Raw genomic sequence first — 10,755 nt, 5'->3', positions numbered from 1 at the left:
CACCTTCAGGTCTTACCCTGAGGGTTTTTGGTAGTGGTGTTATTTAAAAAGTTGGGGAAAGAGCCTTTTCCTGTCCCGGTTGCAGAAGTCGGAGGACAGATGCTACCTCAAGCTACCCTTCATTCCCCCATTCACAGGAGAGGGGCCATCTGTAGAAGGTGAAGAGGTCAAAATGCACAGAGAAAAGGTGAAAATGTGCTGATGGTGTTCCAGCCCCTGGTTCCAGCCATTCCTGAGGCCTGTTCCTGAACGTTGGTTTCCATGAGCCTTTTGCCATTTTTGCTTAACCCAGTGTCAGCTGGTTTCTACCCTGTGCAACCAGAGTCCAGAGTAAGAAACCATGACTCATGCCAGAGAACCTGATCAGTCAGCTAAGGAATGTTCCAGAACAAAATTTCACATCTCTTGGATTGACTCTGGCACCAGTGGCTTAATTTGGTGCTGGGTCTTCACCACAAGAGGGTTGGGGGGGAAAAGGCATCGAGTTTTGAGAACATCTCCATGTGTATTTCGGTTCGGGCTTTAGGAGCTAATGCAGCATTTTGGCAAGTGCTTTTCTAATTCTCAGTTGGTGAAAGTGAAATCGCATTGTTCTGAGGAAAATACAAGTGTGTGAACAGTTCACCATAGATCACTGTGCCTCACATATGGTTCCTTCCTAATTTAGACTTGCTCTGTTTTGTCAGAGACAGCATCTTGCTGTGGCATTTGGCTACTCCATGGGCCACGGGAGTAAAGAGGGGGACACGTGGGTTGTCTGAGCAAGATATGTGAGACCTTGTGGCAGGAGCCCCCGCAGGGTCCCTCATGGCTCACGAGGCATCAGGCCCAGAATCACTCATCAGAGCCAGGACTGTAATAACCTGGTACTGAGGGGAGGGCAGGAGGCTGGCAAGACCTCCCTGCTGGCCGAGTGAGACCTTGGGGACCCACGCTTGCTTTCAGAGGGGGCGCAATGAGAGAAAGGGCTCAGGAAGTAGGCTTGAGCCTCAGCATTTGTAGCCGTTCTCATCAACCCGTCCCCTGTCCTGGGTTGATGACCTGGTCCCCAGCACTGCTTCTGACTCTTCCGAAAATACAGGGAGATTGGAGTTTCAGATAAATTATTTTTAGTATGTGTTGACCATTGCATCTTGTGTATGTACATATTGTGTTTTTTAAGCTCTCCAGGTAATTCCAACATGCACAATGCTGAGAACCAGCAGGTGGGGCTAAGTCCAGAGGTCATCTGGGGCAGAGGCATGAAGACATGGTCCTGTGTGGTGTGTTTGGGAAGGGGGGGGTCACCTGTGGGCACAGAGGACAAGAAGGTTCAGGAAGACACAGCAAAGTCATATGCAGGTCCCCAAGAGTGAGCTGAAGGATGGAAAGGCCAAGGCGGTCCCTCTGCAGGATGGGTGACATCTTTTGTACCGCAGACAGTATCATACTCCGCCCGGATGCCAAGCTTGACCAAAGCCTGGCCGTGAAGCCCCAAAAGTTCTCTCTGATTAAGCAGCAGAGATGCTGAGCCCACTGAATTGTCCAATTATAGCCCCATGCACCTGCTTTAAGAGCTGTGCAGACAGTTCTGATGTCTCATTTGCATCCATCCCTGGCCCCCAACCCCTGTCTCTGCTCCCCACCATGTTGTAGCTTCCGGGCAGATCACACTTCATGTCTATCTCCTTCTGTTTGCTGCTAGGTCTCTGGTGCCCTCTTCCTCGAGGAAGAGCATGTTTGGGAAATGTTTGTTGGACTTAATTAAGCTTAAGGACTTGGTTGTATGAGACACGAATTTTACAGCATGTGCCCCCCAATTTTAGCATGCATCAGCATGGAGAGCCCCATCTCCAGAGTAATTGATTCAGCAGGTCTGGCATGAGGCTTGAGAATTGATATTCCTAGAAGTTCCCAGGTGACACTGATGCTTCTGGTCCTGAGACCACACTGTTTTAGCAAGAATGTGGGATGCCTGGGTGGCTCAGCAGTTGAGCGTCTGCCTTCGGCTCAGGATCCCGGGGTCCAGGATGGATTCCCACATCGGGCTCCTTGCAGGGATCCTGCTTCTCCCTCTGCCTATGTCTCTGCCTCTTTGTGAGTGTCTCTCATGAACTCTCATGAATAAAATCTTTAAAAAAATGAGAAAATGCTTTCAGTTTAAATAAAGTCAAGGTGGTTGCAACAAATAGAAGCAGAGATTTGGAGTAGCAATGTTGACCAGGTCCTTGGAAGGGCTCCATAAACTCACCAGCCTACAGGCCGAATGATGGAGACTGTGGGGTCATTCTGGCGGAGTACAGTTACAAGGACCCGTGTTTGATTCTCTGCACAGCTCCTTGCTGGCTATGTGACCTTGGGCAAGTTGTTAACTTCTCTGAGCTTCAATTTGTTCATCTCTAACATGCAGAAAATACCGACAGCCAACATTTCTGTTGTGCTTAGTTGTATGGATGTTGAGTTGAGTAGTTGGTGGGTGGTTTTTGAGCTGACATGCAGCAGCAACAAGAGGCCATAAGAAGACTTTTCCAGGCAATTGGGATCCCACGTCTAAGCTCTAAGGTCCTCAAAGGGCTTCAGGGTGGAATAAAGTCAATGGTTGGTAAAACATTGACTCAGAGCCTGGAATAGGATAAGCACTTGGCCACATTTATAGTAGTTGTTGCAACTGGTGCCTGGACGTGCACCTATAGGGGCGTCCTTGTAGTTGCACTCAAGGACACCCTAGTACACGTCTTGACTACTGTACGGATCCACAGGATGTCAGAGCCCATGACCCTCCCCATAAAAGGAGGGCCCGTACATAGTATGTTTACACGTCCATCCTTGAGTGAGAAGAGCTTGTGAATATGCATTACTTTCACGCAGGACTTGTTTACAAAACCAGGTCCCTCGGCCTTCTCTTTGGATCCCAGTCTCATTCATGTGAGGGGCCCTGCAGAGCTGGGAGGAGGAGCAGTAGCCGCAGCCAGGCCAGGGGTGAACCCAGGGAGGCCGCAGGTCCAGGAGGAAACGAGGCTGCGCACGGCGCCATCTAGTGCCCGACGTGACAAGGGTCCAGCAGGACCTTCCAGCTCAGTCTGAAAGGCACAGTTAAGTTCTCCCACTGGTGTGACTGTAGTAGATCCCATTTCTTTGCAATCACAAGGAGGTTGGAAGTGGGCTGGGATCCCAGGAGGGTGCTTTTAAGGAAGGGGCTCTATATAGATGCAGCAAATTTATCCAGAGCCACCCAATAGCCAAAGAGCTGACGGACGGAGAGCTGAGAGGGTCTCGCACAGGAGGATTGCCTTTTCTCTGGAAAACACGGATGTCAGGGGAGCCACCAGCTGTTCGTTTCTTCCTTTCAACTTTACTGCAAGGAGAGAATAAACGGAGATGCTTGACTAGGAACCCAGGGGGGAAAACGAACTGCAAGGGTGTATGAGGTTTTGGTTTCACGGTGAGGCTGTTCTCTTTGGGGCCTGAATGTTAGATTAGGAGATGTTTGAATATGGTTAAAGATCATTTTTTTAAAAAATTGGTACTACCAGGTGTTTGTGTTTTTTAAATGGCTCATCTGTAAATGGGACCTGCTGCAGGGTCTGGGCCCAGCGGCGGGGAGAGGACCTGGTTGGGCTGGTGCCGGGGCTTGAATCTGCCTTCTCTGCTCCCCCAGGGTCATGCGGGCTTTCCAGCCCCAATGAGGTCACCCCACCAGTCAGGTTCTGCTGCAGCAACAGAGAATTGCCTCAGTTTCTCTGTTGGTGTATAAGAGGGCCTCGGCATCTGATAAAGTCAAGGCCGCACAATCTCCCAGGAGCCCCATGTCACTTCTGGCTTCTGAGCAACTTCCTGTCCGCTCAGGTCACAACCCGAAGGTGCAGTAACCCACCCAGGTGTACAGTCCTGGGCCTTGTCAGTCTAAGGTATGCAGTGCTTGGGCCCCTACCGGATCCTGAGCTTTCACGCATATTCAGGCTGGTGCTTCTCTTGGCTCAAACCTCCCATTTGCCTCTGAAACCTGTTTCACTGGAGAGAAATTTGCTCACATCCCTCACCTCTTCACAGACCCTCCATTTCCTCACCCTGGCTGGAGCCTGGCCCTCCTCTTTATTTATTTACTTTTTTAAAGATTTTATTTATTTATTCATGAGAGACACAGAGAGAGAGGCAGACACAGGCAGAGGGAGAAGCAGGCTCTATGCAGGGAGCCCGATGTGGGACCCAATCCTCAGTCTTGAGGACCACGCCCTTGGGCGAAGGCGGCGCCAAACTGCTGGGCCACCCAGGCTGCCCCCTGGCCCTCCTCTGAGGATCTTCTTTTCTCACATTTCTCCTGAGTGGAGACTTCCCATACCTCTGAGCTGGGTGGGCATTGGGCATTGGCTGGTCCTCCTGGCTTCAGTGTCTTGGAAGCAAGCCCACCCTCAAGTGCCGTGCCCCCCGCCAAGGCCTATGCCGACTTCCCATCCCAAGGCCATTGCCCAACTTGGAATTCCTAAAGGACTTTGACTTTGTCTTCCTGTCTACCTCTACCTTTCCTGCCCCCTGTCTCTTGCTGCCAGCCCCAGTGGCCCCCAGAAGACCCAGCTAAACCTGAGCCTCAACATCTGCTCATGTCCTCAAGCTGTAAGAGTCTTCTTCGCCTTCACACCACCACTCACACCTGCAGCCAGATCTTACTTTGTCACCATGCAATACTGTTCCACCTCCATGTTCTTATCTCCAGAATCTCCCCGGACCACATTCCTGTCTCCTTCCATCAAGGCTGGACCCCAAGGTCAAACACTTCCTCATCCAGTCCCTCAATGTCCCTTCTTTGCCCTTGCTATGCACACTTAGTACCCCCACCCCCAATAGGCTAGGTCTCTTCTGCAGCCTGCAGCCCTAGCCAAGGGCAGTTGCCTCAGCCTACAGTAACCCATGAATGAGATGGAGTTGAGGAGGGGCAGATCTGTCTGACAGAACCAGGGAGAATCTTCACCTTGGATATTCAGGGGAAGGATGGTGGAGGCTGGGAGTGATATGTTGGAACTGAAATGAGCTAAAAGTTGGCTCATAAAGCATTGGACCCCCGATACAGAAGGACAGATTGTAGTAATCAGAAGACTCTTCTCCAAAGATATCCAGGGGCCCCAGAGCAAAGACCTCTGCCCTCTGGCATTTAAGGGCTTCCCATAAAATAACTTAAAAACAAGGCTTGCCAGATGACAAGCTCTACTTATCAACACAGGGCCTCAATCAGCTTTTTATTGGCTCATTTTTTAGTATGTCTAACCCATCAAGCCTCAGCCACACTTAGGAAAATCTGCAACTTGAAAAAGAGAGATCAGGATAAACTGAAATTACCCAGAAGGATATAGATTCATGATACGGGGAACTGAAGAAAACCTTTAAAAAAAAAAAAAAAACCACACACCTAATTTGTATCCTCAAATATGAATTTCCCCAGGGATCAAGAGTGCTTGGAAATGAAAAATGATTGCTGAAATGAAGAAAAGTGTCCTGGTACATTTGGAAAATAAATCCAAAGACTTTTCCAGAAGGAAGAAAATCAACAAATGTGATATAAGAAATAAACCATAGGCATCATGGAGGGATCAAACCCAGAGATCTAACATCCTACTTTGAAAGTTCCAGAAAATAAAAACAGAAAATGGAGGGGAGATAATTATTTAAAAATGAGACAAGCCAATTTCTCCTGGCAGAAAGACACAAGCCGTTGAGCTGAAAGGACAGTGTTCCAGCTCAAGGAAATAAGACTGACGCGCAGTCATGTCTTTGGGAACAAGCAATAAGGAGATCCTCCCCAAAGTTTCCATGGAACGTACCCTGCTGGGGGTGGGAGGGGTGCTGGTGGTCTCTGACTGAGGGCTTGACCACCTTCCTTTGGGGAGCCAGTAGCTAAGAAAACCAGATGATGAGCCCTTCTTCTCACCCCCACTCTCAAGGAATGTGATGACCAGCTATTTCTCAGCCCTGGGGACTGGCTTGTGGAAACCAGGATTTTTAATTTTAATTATTTAGTTTAAAAAATATTTTATTCAGAGAGAGAGAGAGAGGAAGCACACAGGGGGAGAGGGAGAAGCAGACTCCCCACTGGGGAAGGAGCCCGATACCGGGCTCAATCCCAGGACCCTGAGATCATGACCTGAGCCAAAGGCAGACGCTTAACCAACTGAGCCACCCGGGTGCCCTGAAACCAGGATTTTAAAAAAGCATATGCAATATCATTCAAGTTTGGACTTAAAAACTGATATACATTTATTTTTAATAGGTGAGAGACACACCAAAGCATTAAAGGTACTTCTCTTATGAGCTTCCTTTCTATAATAAGCACTATGGTCTAGATCAATGAACTTGGGTTCTTGAACTTTGGGGTGTGCCCAAATCACCTGGAAATCAAAAAAAATGCAGAGGCCTGGGCTTGTTGAAGCAGGATAGGACCCGGGCCTGTGTAGGTTTCCCCTTTCCCACAACACGAAGCTGATATGATCAGAGTTCAAAAACCACTGACCTAGCTAAAAACTCTGAGACCTACAAACAACAGCGCTGGGTTTGTCATCCATCCTGTCTAAGAGGGTTTCCTTTCCAACCAACAAGCCAATATTGCCACCCAACCACTGAAAGTGACAAAACATGGCTCATGTGTTGGAAGGGAAAGCAATATTTGCTCAGCAATAGCTGTGGTTCACTGTCCTGATCCCTGTCTCCTCTCTCTGTAGCACCAGAATGACAAGGTGGGCTTCTGAGCCTCCTGGAGTAAAGATCAGACCCTCAGCCAGCTCCATGCTCATGGGGCCTAACCTAAATTATCCACCTTCTGCCCCTTATTCCCTGCCTTTGCTCCCCCTAAAATTGTCCAGGGGAGGGCATCTGAGTGGCTCAGTGGTTGAGCGTCTGCCTTCGGCTCAGGTAGTGATCCTGCGGTCCTGGAATCAAGTCCTGCATCGGGCTCCCCCCAGTGAGCCTGCTTCTCCCTCTGTTTCTCTCTCTATGTCTCTCAAGAATAAATAAAATCTTAAAAAAAAAAAAATTGTCCTGGGGAGAGTGGATGCTAACAAGAGGGACTCTCCTTCCCACCTTCACCCTCCTCTGGTCCCTGCCAACTAGATGTCCCAAGCCCTGGGAGTGACCACAATGAGCCCAACAGGCCCTGTGGGGTCAAGGGAAGGCTGTGTGTTTGCGGGCAGGGGGTGCTATTGCCCTGCCCCTCCCACCTTCCCTTGCCAGGTTCAGCCACTTTTCATCAGGGGTCACCCTGAGCACCGCTAACCATCAAACCATCAGGTGGACCACAGGTAACCACAGAAGCCAAGCGGGGCATTCAGTGATGGGGGAGGCAGGTGGGTGGGGGAGCAGCAGGCAGAGAATCCAACTTCTTTCCCCCCTCAGATTGTTGACAGCACGAACTTTTTAGCTGGCTTAAGTCACGAATGGCTCAGCACTGTCCTTCACCTTTCAGATGGCACGTAGTAGCCTTTTCTGGGATACTTTCTTTTTAAAAAAGATTTTATTTATTTAATCATGAGAGACACAGAGAGGCAGAGACTTCGGCGCAGAGAGAAGCAGGCTCCCCATGGGGAGCCTGATGTGGGACTCGATCCCAGGACCCTGGGATCATGACCTGAGCCGAAGGCAGATGCTCAACCACTGAGCCACCCAGGTGCCCCTTTTTGGGATACTTTCTACCAAAGTGTTAGTCAAGATGGTGTCAGCTGGGCTGCAGTAATTAACCCAGACATCTCAGTGGCTCAACACATGTGGGTTTGTTTATTTATCTATCTATTTATTTATTTAGCTGATGAGAAGTCTGTTGTAAGCCAGGTGACTTTTCAGGACAGCTTGCCTTCTGGGTGGTGACTGCACGATTCAGGTTGTTTCCATTTTGTGTCTTCTCAATACGTGGCCTCCACGATGGCCCATCACTGTTTCAGTGAAAAAGAGAGCTGGAGGGTTGTGCCCCAGCTCTTCAATGCTTGTCAGAATGCCAAGCCACTCACCTTCAATGCCACTCAGAAGTGGCACATATTGCTTCCACTGCCACCCACTGGCCAGTTAGTCATGTGCCCCAAACTAATTTTTAGGCGAGGCCGGGAAAGTCCTCTTCCTAGGAATCCAGAAAAAGGACAATAAAATAAAATAAGAGTTGATGAAAACATTCTCTCTGCCACTCTAAACCTCATTTTAAAAAGATTAAAGGCAATAATTTGAGATTCCTGTTAGTACATGGTTCTTTTTGGTTTTGTTTTTTTCAGTAGGCTCCGGACCCAACATGAGACTTGAACACACGACCTTGAGATTAAGAGTCACACGCTCCACAGACGGAGCCAGCCAGGCGCCCGCCGTATATAGTATATGAAAAGCCCCTGAGTGGTGTTGCGGTGAATAGGAAATCTGTCTTTCATCCATCATTGCCCAAGTTATTTTTGTCATCGAGCCCTTTTTCTAAGCGCAATATTCCTTGGAACTGGTCCTTGGAACTGGTATACTGAAGCGCAAACTTGTCCTAAGTAAGTCAACTATGGCTTGTTTTAACCACTCGTAGTGCACCTGTGCCTGCAACACCAGACGCCCCTGGCAGGATCCCAGAGGACACCACCCCAGCCACCCTCCTCTCGTCAACAGCTCCTTTGCGGAGCCTCCCCTCCCCACTTCCTGTGATTCACACCCGGTCAGGCAGCCTTTTCCAGGAACTTATGGTGGCCAGGGGTGGGCCTCAGTCACAGATGCTTATTGAGAAGGGACCGGAGTTCAACTTCCGACCCAAGGAAGAATTTATTCCCTATATAAATTTATTCCTCATCCTAAAATGTTCAGGATGATGCCCTTCCCCTCTATTGGGTTCCTCCAGAGGCCCAGTGCTCACTCACTTGCCAAGCCTCCTCTGGCATCGTGGGGGCAGGTCAAGCTCCCGTTGGGACCATGTTCCCCACGAGGCCGGCCTAAATCCTCTGGAGCATGAGAGCAAAGCCAGTTCCTCATGTGACAGACGTCTGAGGTCCCAACAGCTCTCCCAAAGTGTCTGTGACCGTTTCCAAGCTCCTCACGGCCCTGCCCTCCACCCCCAACCCCATCGTCATCTTTTGGGTTTGAGCTCGGCCTTCCAGCTTCTTGAGATCTTCTGGAACCTCGATGGGCAGAGTCCCGTTGGCAATCAGGCACTCTTTCTAGGTTTGTGTTGCCAGCAGGCAAACCCAATGAGCGTCCTTCCGTGGTTTCATCCAAATCACTGAGCAGGCCTGAGTGAATCTGGAAAGGCAAAGGTTGGGGAGGGCAGGGAAGAACACCTACTGGGCTCACTCGCCAACCCTCTCAGAGGCCAAGTTCACTCAGCTACTGTCCTGCTGGCCCAGCCTCTTCTGTTTCTGGAACCTGCTCCCTCTACCCCATGCCATCTTTTATTATGGTTCTCCAGGGGCTGCCACGTTCTTACCAGCTCTGCTCCCTCCACCAACAGCTAACTGGCCCAGACACAAGCTCATCGCCTGAACTGTGGCCTTGGCAAAGGGTCTAGTCAGTGTCTCCCTAAAGCGAAAGATGTTGTATGTTTTTGGTCTGAAGGGAAATGTTGGTTGGCAAGGGGAGAGAAATAAGGCTGGCGTGTGATTAGGGCACAGGGTGCCCCGGCACAGTGCCTGGCCCAGTGGGAAGGGCAGACAGGCGGGGCTGTTAGTTGGCTCTTCATGAGCTCTCGGAGCTCAGGCACGCATCCGGCACAAACGACAGATGGGACAAATAACGAAAAGAGTACAAGTTAGGTGCCTTTGCTGATGAAATGCTGCCCTTGCACATTTACTTAATGGAACGTATCAAACATTCAGAGAAAAGCACCCTCTTTGCTGCCCAACACTGACCCAGCAGGCCCAACAGCAAACCCTGCCTCGGTGGTCCAGAACCACAGCCCTGGACGTGCCAGTGCTCGACTACCTGCTGGCCTCCCTCCTGCGGACCTGCACCTCTGTTCTCAGAGGCACTAAGGGTGCTGCTCTCTGTCCCCCTCCCTGGCCTGGGCCGGTTCAAAATGTGGCCCCTGCTCTGACTTAGCAGCTCTCTAGGGAACCCAAGAGCTGTTTCTTGCCAAGTGGCAAGAGGCAGCGAGCAGGCCTCTCAACGGCGTCCTGCAGCCCCTCGAGCTCCCTTGGGTTGGGGTGGGCCCAAGACACAGAGCTTCAGGGGTGGGGGCCCACAGTCCTCAGGGACGCTCCTGGTATCCTGCCGAGGCAGGGGCATGGGGTGGTGGCAGGCAGGGAGAGGGAGCCAGTCCCAGGGCTTTGTGAGTGCTCCCTTCCCGTGAGGCAAGAGAAGGAACCTCCTCTGCTCTTCCACCAGATGGAATGGGGGAAGGAAAGGAAGCAGCACACTGGCAGGATTCTAAATTCCAAGCAGACTGGCCTCTGGGCTCATTCCTCGGCGTGTGGATAGATGGATTATGTGTCCGACACACTCAGATCCTGGCCTTCCCAGCCCTGCGCTGGCCGAGTTACTGAAGTGGTTTTAACCCCTTCATGGGCTCCATGGTCCAGCATCCTCCTCACTGTCCCCCTCCCCAAACTCTGCTGGAGTCTCATTCTCACCATGGGGCATTTCAGTCCCAACCTGGCCAGCTTCCTGGAATTCAGCCCAAACCAATTCTTCTAAGGACTCTGGACAGTATTTCAAAGAACTTTATCCTGCAGCCACCAAGGAGGACATCCCAGCCCCTGGACAGGCAGCGCGTCCCTCCTACTCGTCCTCCTACAGCCAAGAAGACAGCTGGGAGTGACCCCTTGTCCTCAAGAAGACGAAGCCGAC

Source organism: Canis lupus, chromosome 16 (assembly GCF_048164855.1).
Source record: "Canis lupus baileyi chromosome 16, mCanLup2.hap1, whole genome shotgun sequence".
In the NCBI taxonomy this organism is placed as follows: domain Eukaryota; kingdom Metazoa; phylum Chordata; class Mammalia; order Carnivora; family Canidae; genus Canis; species Canis lupus.
Note: the sequence above shows the minus strand (reverse complement) of the source record.